The following is a 10,951-nucleotide window of genomic DNA, read 5'->3' as shown; positions in this document are numbered from 1 at the left end:
TTGAAGTGGCTGAAGAATCACGTCCACGCCTTAAACGCCAGAAGGTAGTATTGTGTATTTGCGGACACTCAGGAATATTGCTTTCTTTTCACCCCGATGTCTGTTGCTTGAGAAGTTTTAGCCAAAGTAAGCCACCTTTTTTTGTCTGTCTTAGTGGCTTTTAAACCAGGGAACGTCGTTCTTGTCTACACTCTTTGGTGAAGGTCAGCTGCTGCACGGTTTAATCGTAACGCAATTCAATCGGAATGATTAGGCCAATTGCAGGCAGTAGCGGTCACCATGTGTTTTGTGAAAAAAAAAAAAAACCAGGAATAAAGAATAAGAGTGTCATTTTTAGTGCATTTCTCGAATTTATATGCCGATGAGCCATGAACACCGCCGTGTAATTTAGAATATCTTTAGCTTCCAGATACTAGTTTATCAGGAAAAACTTCGACGACTTTTAGCCCACATTTACGAACCGGCACTGTGATGTGCAGTCTGAATTTGCATGAATGAATTAAAATTTCATATTGGAAATGTGGGAGTGAGACAGACGAATTGAAACGCAACAGAAAGGAACACGAATTTTTTATTGCAAGGAATTCAGATGCGGCACCACTTTCACCGTACTTCTGTAAGCTTTATGAACATATCATATAGATTGTTTTGGACGATAGCTTTATCACGGGAAGACGAGAACTTGATGTCATGGGGGAGGCGAGAAACAAACAAACAAACAAACAAACAAACAAACAAACAAACAAACAAGGAAAGCAAAGGTATTAGGTTAGTAACCGCATGAAGGGTAACACCAGGGATTTACCCTGGGCTCCTTAGGCTGTTCCGAGTGTTATAGTATGAAACTTCTCTCGAAATGAATGCAGCCAGACTGCAAAAGAAAAATGTTAAGGCGTTAGTTGGGTTCAAAGAATTGTAAAACTCAAACAAGTTCTTTTAATATTGACACCTCTTCTTAATGTCTTCGTGATGTAGCTCAGTTAATGTTTTCATGCAGGCACGAAAAATAATAATACGGTTTGAGTACTGTTGAAGATATTTAATACCTCCTTCTGCATTTAGGCGCTGTTGCGCGTCGATTCGGGTTTGAGATCAATTGCGGCTAAAACAGAGTAAGTTGAAAAGTTTGTTTGAGTAGCAAATGTTATTTTAGTGGCGCTGGTGTTGCCTATAACAGTTTTTTGTTTCTTTGTGACGCATCTGTCGCTGAGGAGAAGCCACTGTTAAGCCACCGTCTGCCCTTAAATTCTTGAATACATTACTGTTTGGTCCATGCTTAAAACTGTTGTACGAAGTATGCTCTTTCCTTGCCCCTGTTTTTTTTTTTTTTTTTTTTTGCTGAACGCGATCAGGCCATGCTAGCTTTTTATGCTGCACTGACACAAGGAACTGGAAAGTGCGCAATCTGTCAAATGTTGTTGGTCACACTGACCGCCCTTTAATACGAAGGTCGGCATAAATATTACCGCGTTTTTTCCACACGTAAAAATATGCACATCCTCCTGAATCTGCTCAATTTTTTCCGTCGAGATAACGCCATTTAAAACGACCTGAGGTCTCTCGCAGAATCCTCTTTTGCTGCAAAAAGGCCGTTCGTTGCCCCAATTTAAAAGTGAAATCCCATCTGGACGCACCTTTCAGAATAGTGAAAGCTGGGGGATGAAAAATGAAACTAAGCCTCTTGAAGAGGGGAACGGTGCTTTCGCTGGGCGGGCAGGCAGCTGTCCTGCAGGAGAGGTGCTCTTCAACCTGAATGGCCCGGCTCAGCAGAAGTCTCTGCCCACTGACCCAGCAGCCTGGGCGCTCTTCTTGACAGGCGATGAGTGGCGTTGCCTCGGGCCTGTTCATATGCCCTTCCCACCACCCGCACACACATATCCGTAGAAATAACCTTAAAAGCAACCAAGTCCTCTCTATAGGTTGCTCTGTGCAGCTATTTCCTTTCTCGTCGATGCGGGGAATGACATCGAACTACTATTTTTTGCCTTTGATGTTGTTATGTGCCCTGTACTGAAATTGAGCAAGGGGCTTCATATAGCTGCAGCCGCCAGCAGCGACCCGGCTCATATGCATAAAAATGAATCATAATTGTGTTTGCTGATGTGCGTTCACAGCTTGTTCTTGAGAAGCTCAATACCCGCAAAAAATTTCTGAAGAACTCGATATTTTATTAATAGTAGCAGATAAACTCCTTAAAAGTACATACTCGGTGCTGAAATCATGCCGCTACCAAAGCAGTGAAGTATCCATTGAAGCTAAGCTGAGCGCTAATTATGCCGGAATGTATACGGTAAAAAGCCTTGCGCTGAGAGGAATAAAGTGCTAATACCTTTATAGCTTTGTCATCAAGAGTACACTACTCAGAACTTGCACGTGCAAGACAAGTGACAGGGATCGACAGAACGCACCATGTATTCTAAAGCTGCTGCCCTAACTTTCAAGACAAATCATCAGTCAGTGTGTGATATCTTGTCGATTTTCGCCATGCGTCCACCAGTTTCACGGTGCGCATGCAAGACAAAAGACCAAATTCGATGGAAACGAAAAAAAAGAAGCGCCATATTTATTGCATTGCCCAAACTATTTCTGTATTTGTCATTGTTTCTCTAAAACTTGCCGTGGATGCTCCTGGTGTATGCTTTCTGTGTCCTGTAGCAATAAAAGGCTATGGACTGCCACTGCCGATACAAAATTGGTGGTGTCAGTTCAATTTCCTTCTCTGCCACGATGTTTTTATTTGGATAACGTAATAACGGCCGTTTAATTAAATAATGTAAAGCCGGCTGACGTCGTTCGGGCATTGGTGTGATGGCGCCAATTCCAGGCACAGCTGGGGAGCGCGCCGGACTTGCTCAGGCAAGGTTAGTAGCGCTGTCGCGTGAATAAAGAGCGTCAATTCGGCCCGGTGTTATTTACCACCATTTGTTGTGCCCATGTGAAGTGCAGTAAACGGAATAGGGGATAAACTCGGGGGTTACATCGGCGCAGAGTAAACGCATTTTATCTATAAACTGCACCTGTTTCGGCCTAGTTCTCAATTCGCGAAGCTCGCATTCATAAGACAAAGTCACGCTCTTCCACTAACTAGTTTTCAAGACAAGACAGGCTTGATAGTGGCACTAACCTTTAATCGTCTGTAAGCGGGAAGTGGTAGCCAGCATAAATGATTGAATGCAGGCACGAATTGTGACGATGTGCGGCTCGCTCTTGTGATTTACTGACCGAGTGCACAGCTGCTCGCTGCGCGTCCGTGTGCCTCCCAAATCCCCCGATATTGGGCAAACGCTTGCGTTCTAGAAAAGATCCTGATCAGCATGTCTCCGTTGCGAAAATCAGTGAGTTCAATCATGGCAAGCTCAGTCGCGAAGGGCTGCTTGCAGTGGAGGTGCAACAACGCGGTAATGTGGCAGCCAACACTTGAATATATCGCCTCATGTTCGCCCATAGTTCGTATTATTTGTCCGGCCGCCACGCATCTTAGGGGGATGTGGCGCCGCCATCTCCATTCTGGCCTCCCAGCTTCGTCCAGTCTCGGCTACTGAAGTGATCTTTTAGCTCGGAAAACGCATGAAGTGGACAATGTAAACAAAACTAGACATAAATAAATGAAGAATAAAAACATGTGATGCATTCGAATGCAACCGGCTTCAAGGCCCATTACAATAACACAAAATAATACAGAAATTTTGATAATTGTTTACTAACGCGTAAGAATTCTTTGCAGTCACTGCAAACTTTGCCATGCACCGAGCAACTTGAAAGTGGTCTTCAATGTTATACGCAGATGCTTTGGTGAGTAGCCATTTTACCAGGGCCCATGTACATAGTCATGCAGGCTCTTGTATCCTTATAAAGAACAATACGCAGAGTCTCGAAAGTCGTCTTTACTACAATACATGCGCATTGGAAGTGTGTCTTGTCAAGTGTCTTTTGTAGCGTGAGCTACACTGGCCGAGGTTGAGCAGTTTCGCGTGGCTCCTGAAGAGCCGTACTGCGCGAGGAGCAGTGACGTCACACGGTGCACAGAACGGTGCTCGCTGCCCGGCGTCTCTCACAAACCCACGCGCCCTCCGTCTTCGCCGACCTCCGTGCCGCACGTGGCGGCCGGTCCACTTGATGATCATGCGAGGGGTGGCCGGGTGTGGAACCGATGGCTCGTGCGTCGCAGCAACACCGGCGTGGGCCTGTGGAACCAGCTTAGCTCTGGGGAGATTTGTGACGCTGCGTGGGAGCCGCTTGATAAATTTACATGTGTCACATAATGCGTATACCGCGTGTGTGTCATTGAAGCAGCAGTAAGCATCATAATCAAGCTAATCCTGGACAACCAGAAAAGCTAAGAATAACCAGCTGAACCTTATCTCACGCTACGTATATCCTGGCATAGCCGAGCTAAGCCACTCCTAAATTTTTTTTATTCCTCGCTTCCCCCTCATAGATTCTCAAGGTACCCACCATTTTCATTCGTTCTATCATAAGTATTACATATGTTAACTTGGCTTGCTTTATTTTGCTGATATATAAAGTATCACGCTGCAAGCGTTTCTCTTTTCGGTGGGGTGTGCTTGCTAAAGGATGCTTATACATTAAAATCTGCATTGAAAATTTAAAACACGAACTTGACCGCAACCACCACCGATGAATGCGCCAGTTATATGACCAAGGGAACGTACCCAGCTTTCAATTTGTTACGCCGCGGCAACTTCCGGCCAGACACTCATGTTTTCTCTTCAATGTCCGGTGGCACGGAACCACTGCCCACTTTCACTCATTAGCAGCAGGGCTCACCGGTGGGCTGCGCCTCGCCGCCTGGGTAGTCGTGATGCACTCGTTTGCCAGTAATTCGATCCAGGTGTAAACGGTCACCACGCACACACGGCACCTGACCTTGACCCTTGGTCACGCTTACACCATCAATGCGGCTGCCCTGGCCAGTTTCGGAAACATCTGCTGGCTATTTGCGAGAATTCCTTGAAAGGAACCGTATTGTTTAAAGCTTTCGCGCCATTACTGGCTGTGATTCCCAAGTACGAGCGTTATAGGTTGCCCAGTTTTCATGGAGCACTCTTATTTTGTGAGTAGAAAACGTTGCTACCATCCCTTACTATAATCTTCACCACGCTTTCGTTCTAAATTGGCAGGGCCACTGCCAGTGATAAGGGTCGAATCAGAGTTGAGTGTTCTGTGATTATTCTGTACCGTAGAATGGATTAAAAGAAATACAAACAATGGAGCGCACATCCTCCGATGTAAGTTGTACCTTACGGCTGCAAGTTTGGTAAACTGCACAAATGCGCAGTTCTTACTGAGATCTTGAGAGTGTGGCCTGCTCTCAGGTGAAGTGCTTGTTCTAGAAGCGGTGCCGGTAATTTATTCGAGGCGCCTTTTTGTCGGACGCTGTGCGTTTCATTGTTCGCATTTATTTTAATCCACCCTGTTCAGTGCGAACTGCGGTCAAGCACGTGCCTGCCTTGTGGCTGTGTTCTTGGTCTTTTGATAGGCAACGTTTACGTCAGGGCAGAATCTGAAATTTCTGGAGACAGTCTGCTGGGTAATTGGACGAGAAAGCGCCAAACTGTGTGGCTGTTTTTTCCGTTTGGTTCGAAAATTTTCTCTTGGCGTTATGGCGAGTTTTTTCGTACCTCAGCGAGATTTTCAGCTACATGTCAAAATTTAGCGTGGGCTTAGAAATAAAAGAAAATAAATTTTGGGCGACAAACCTTCGCGCGACCAGCAATTCGCGAATGAAACCAAATTGCTGTGCGGGCCAAATGTTCACCTACAGTGGCTCCTTACCACTGTTCAAAGTTGGTTAACAAAACTAATCAGGTAGCATTTAAAACGATTGTGTCTTGACATCATGACTTTAAACACTCTATATAAAATATCAAGTGTTTGTAACTCACGTTCAGTTAAAATTCAAACCAGCCAAGGGCAGCACCCACAATCACAAATTAAAGGAAAAACGTAGTCACCAAAGAGACCTGCGTTCTTGTGCACATTGTTGATAAAAGCTACACTTAAGCACTTCAGAAATTCCCGTTTAGAAATAATGAGGTTCCGCGTTAAAACATCTTACACTATGCATGAACGAATAAGCCTGTATTGCTTAATAAGAGCGTGCATACATATTTTCCGTTATCAACTGGTAAACGGCTCCTGAAACACAATTTGAACATAATTGAATTCCGATTTACTAGGTTACCGGTACCAACGAATTATATCGTTAAATCGGGAACTTCGAAAATTGAGGAGATACCAAGCCCACCGGAAACTGCGCGGGGAAATTCGAATTCGTTCGTCAATTCGGGAAATCTATGAATTTTAGTCCCGTATTATTGAGGTCCAACTGTCGTAAAAAAAAATCGCGCCAATCCACCCCGTGAATGTGGTTGGAAAGCAAAGCTGTAAACGGCACCCATAACGATTACCCATGCGACGTCACTTAAATTCACTCACATCGCTCTACAAATAGCAAAACCAGAGAGAAGTGAAATGCACTTAACCACACCAGTTATTACTTCAAATAGATATTCTTGTTAAGGTTAAATCAATGCATGAAGCATGAACGGTGTTTGGTTGAGTTGTATTGGTGTAGCGCAAGAGTGGAAACTTTTTTTATAAAATTAAAGTAAGCTCCAACGCGGTGTTAGACGATCTGTCTTCTCCGTCTCTGCGCCGCGGACGGAGGCGACGAGATTTGCGGCAGAGGAGAAGGAGGAAGAAGAAATACTTCTGTTCAGATTTCTGAACGGCCCAGAGTGCAGCCCCGGGGAGTGATTCATATGCAGTCCGCGCGGCCTGTGTTTTGTCCACCCGCTGAAACTGGGTAGGTAGAGAGGGCCTGGACAGCAGCATCTCCCATTGATGTTGTTGGGTAGTTGACGGAAATAGAGGAGGGTGCTCAGGGCTAAAGTCGCACACCCCGATTACGGGGCGGAGTGTTCCTACTTCTAGCAAAATTTATATTCAGCGTCGTAGAGATTCGGATACATTAAGTGAAGACGCGTAGGCTGTGGGAAGGAGCCCGGATCGTATGAGCCGTAGGGTACTTTGTTGTTCTCTGGGAAGGTCAGGGTAAGTGCGCAGATGCGCTGACTGGAACCGTTTCGGGAGTGGTGTTTTAGCACGCGCAGTGCAGGTCAGGACACCCAACCCGACTGGTAATTCCAGTAGGCTTGCTGGGAATCGATGACTACGCTTCGAACCACTGGTTGAGCGAGAGCCAAGGTGATGGCTGCCTCTTCTGCTGCCGTCATTTCTTGGGTTCTAAGCAAGGTACACGCAAGGAGGTTGGTTCTGGAGGTAGCATCGATGATGGCGTATTGCTGCCTTCGATGTTTGGAGGCGTCTGTGTAGATAACTGCATGATCCCCACCGAGGGTGGTGTTTAGCGCTTGAGCCCGTGCTTTTCGGTGACCCTCGTCATATTTCTAAGCAAAGGGAGCATCTTTAGTTTTAGTCGCCAAGCGTCTGGGAGTACGTCAAGCGGAGTGACATTCTGGGCTGCCCAGCCAATCTGGTGAAGCATGCGGTTACCCATCGCAGTTCTGAGTCGGACCTTCTGGTTAGAAAGATGGCCTTCTATCAGCTCTTCCACCGTGTTGCGGAGCCCCGTGCTAAGCAGCCCCTCCGTCGACGCACTCATGAGAAGACCAATGGCCTGCTCGACCGCCTTTCTAATCATTATATAAAGCATCTCTATGTCTGCCTTGTCGAGAAGACAGGCGGTTTACGTAAGTAACTCTCGAGAGGACAAAAGCTTCAATTAATCGAAAGGTACCGGATTCCTTTAGGCCTCGCCTGATCATGTGTATGATTTGATTAATGCTGTTTTTGAGGCGTTGGAAGGAGACGTCACTCTTAGTGTTAGCCTCGAGATGTAGGCCCAGGATCTTGATGCTGTGGCTTGGGGTGATGGCCTGGCCATCAAGGAGTATTTGAATGTATTACTTGGTTTGGCGTGAGGGCGGACAACAAGGAGCTGTGATTGTTTACATGAATACTGTAGGCCACAGGCTTTAGCACATTGGCGTACTAGAAGTGAGATGACATGCATTGGTGTGAGCTTCTTTTAATTTTTGTAACACTTAGTACATGAGCAAGGTGCGCACAGGGCCGCTAGACGGGCGTTAGTATTCGCGTGACGCTTTCACGTGGCATTCAGCGAGAACGCAGGGGGTAAACCCGTAGATGTGCTTGGTGAGTACACCACCTGTCTTCCCAGTCTTCGCCTGGGCTCGTAGCCAAATCGGTAAGACAACGGGCTCTCGCTCTGTTAGTCCATTACTTCCAGGTTCGATTCCCGGCGGTGCCAGTAAGTTCTTTTATTTGTTCGCTGGAGTTTTCTGGTGACACCAACGGTCGCGAAAGAACCCTTGGGGGATAGAGGTAAAGAGTTTTTGTTTAAAATCGCGTAGTCACGAGGCTACATTGGTTATGTGATCTGGAAAGTCGTACTGGTACATTGCAATTTACGAACAGTGGCAAGTTTGCAATTATGCTGCAAAGGTGCCCCACACCGATTGCGTGTAAACGCGCGTTTCAGGTTCACGGATAAACAGCGTCTACTATTTCTTGGTCTACCGTTTTCCTGCAGAGCAGGTAACGCCAAGCATGATCGTTGAATACCCTGCACTCTGTTGAAACCGACACTTTTAGTTAGTGTGGCCTGCAACTCGCTCGCTAGATATCCAGCTTTTTACAGCGAAGCTGTAAATGGCTAATCCCCCTAGTTATCGCACCCGTACGGAACGAAAGCTCAGGAACTTTGTTCGCCTGCTGGTGTGCATTACAATTTACCGTTGGCATACTCTGCTCGTCAGCATTGCGGCTCCTTATCGTGCACACCTCAGATTACTCAGCGGAGTGTGTTCAACGTATGGAAAAATTCATAAAAAATAAAAAAAAGTCTCAGGTTCTCCATATTTTGATGTCCTATAAGGCACCGGGAAAATGTTGTGCCAGCAATGCAGTTGCGTTTACAAGTGAAGCCAACCCAAAGAAGATCGGTGAATGCTTTGTCTTTGCATGCTGGCTTTCCCACATTGTGTATGGCATAGGTAAGCACGACCATCAACAGAGGGACTATGGTTACAGTCCCAGATTATACTCCTCTTCCCCGCCGCCGCATCTTTTACGAGTCCACGTGCGACGTGCGACGAGTCCACGAGCGAGTCCACGTGTGCGCGTGCTTCGCTCGCTTCGCTCCGCTCCCGTCGCGCAAGCGCGACTCTCCTCTGTTGTCTCCTCTCCTTGAGGCGCTGTGAATATAAAGCGGGTATCGCGCTGCGCAGTCAGCGTTCGCTCTCGTTCGACTTCGCGTCACTTTGCTTGACGACTGCGTGTTTGACTTGATTATTCCGATGAAGACGTGATGGAAGCGACGGTCCCTTCATTAAAAGCAAAATTACGCCCATTTTCCCGCGTATGAGAACACCCGCATGTGATGGAATGCATCATACGCGTTCACAACACGTTTCACCCGATTTAGAGAATCAACCCAATGGAAATGCCAATTGAACCCCCCAATGCGTCGCATCACACCGGGGTTCCCTGGCGGAAAGATGGGCGTAATTTTTTTCATTAATTTTATTACGGGTCTTGTCGAAGGACCAGGCTTGCTTGAGTGGAAAGAAATTGCGTAGGCTGCTGGGGTTCTCAACTCTTCTGAAGGTCGTAGCTGTGCTTGTATGAAGATCTCATCTAGTGCGTGTATGGAAGCATTTGGTGAAATCGAGCTCGCATGGTTTTGTAATTGGGCTTACCATGAGGGAAACAGGACTCTATTACTGAGACAGATGTGCAAGAACGCGAAGTAATGATAACGATGATGATGCCCTTGAAGTGTCTGGCACGTACCGACAAGAAACGAAGTGAGGCTGTCAGTAGCGTTCATTTTCCATCTGCATACGGGAAACAAGCTTAGAAAATTTGAAGTGTTCACTCGATTGAACGACGCGTAGATTATTACAGCCTCAAGAGTCGGCGCTGGCGCGAAGCACAGGATCGCCGAAATTCGACCCAATTACTAAGCATAGCATGTGTCGCTTTTTTCACGCTGAACACTAATCAAGCACAAAGCTGAAAGCAGTGTGCGGATGGCGGACTAGAGGAAGGTGAAAACATTTTTTGAGATCCTACAAGAGCGCTGTGAGTCGATTGCTCAGTACAGGACTCCGCTAGAACTTGCTGCCGTCACCCCCCTCTCAAATAACAATAGGAGGGCAGCTTCATTGCGCGTACTACAGATGTCGGCAACGGGCTGATCATAAACGCATAAAACCGGACGTCGTTCGCAGATGCCCCCGCTGTCAGGCGACTGACCTCCCGAAACCACGTGCTTGCAACTGTTGAAATGTTACAGGCAGCGTGGGAGAAAAGGGAATTGTGCCCTCTTTTGGTATGCGTTAACGCAATTAATACAGTTAGCATTTAAAAACATTTGTGTGTGTGTGTGTGTGGTGGGGGGGAGGTGGGTAGGCAGAAAACTTCAACTGTGCCTTGAATGACCTTATGTTCTCCATAGGGTCGACTGAGAAGCGGCAGGATTCCTCTAATGCGTTACATATCAAACTGAACAATATTATCTAAAAGCGGAAGACACGAAATTGGATAGAGGCTGAGAGCCCTGCCTCCGAGATAGTCCTTGCTAAGGATACAAAACGACTGAAAAAGAAGAGGGATCTTAAATGATGACACTGTGCATAAGTAGAGAAGAACAAGGCACAATAATTGGTAGGAGCATTATTTATAATTTCTGATACTAAAAGAAAATGAAGCCAGTAAGGGAGGTGAGCATATTTCTGCTACCGCTATGTACATGTTGCCTTATTTCCTTCGGTTTATGTAAAAGTTGTTTTTCCGCCTTACCAGTTCTTTTGCAACAGCGGTTCCGTTGTTACTGGCTGTTAATAAGGCCAAGGGAAACATGAAAAAAAAACATGACTGC

The sequence above is a fragment of the Haemaphysalis longicornis genome, unplaced genomic scaffold (genome assembly GCF_048455015.1).
Source record: "Haemaphysalis longicornis isolate Haplotype H1 unplaced genomic scaffold, Haemaphysalis longicornis Haplotype H1 scaffold_7, whole genome shotgun sequence".
NCBI classification, from domain to species: Eukaryota; Metazoa; Arthropoda; class Arachnida; order Ixodida; family Ixodidae; genus Haemaphysalis; species Haemaphysalis longicornis.
The sequence above is the reverse complement of the archived record's forward strand: the minus strand, read 5'-3'. Positions refer to the sequence as shown.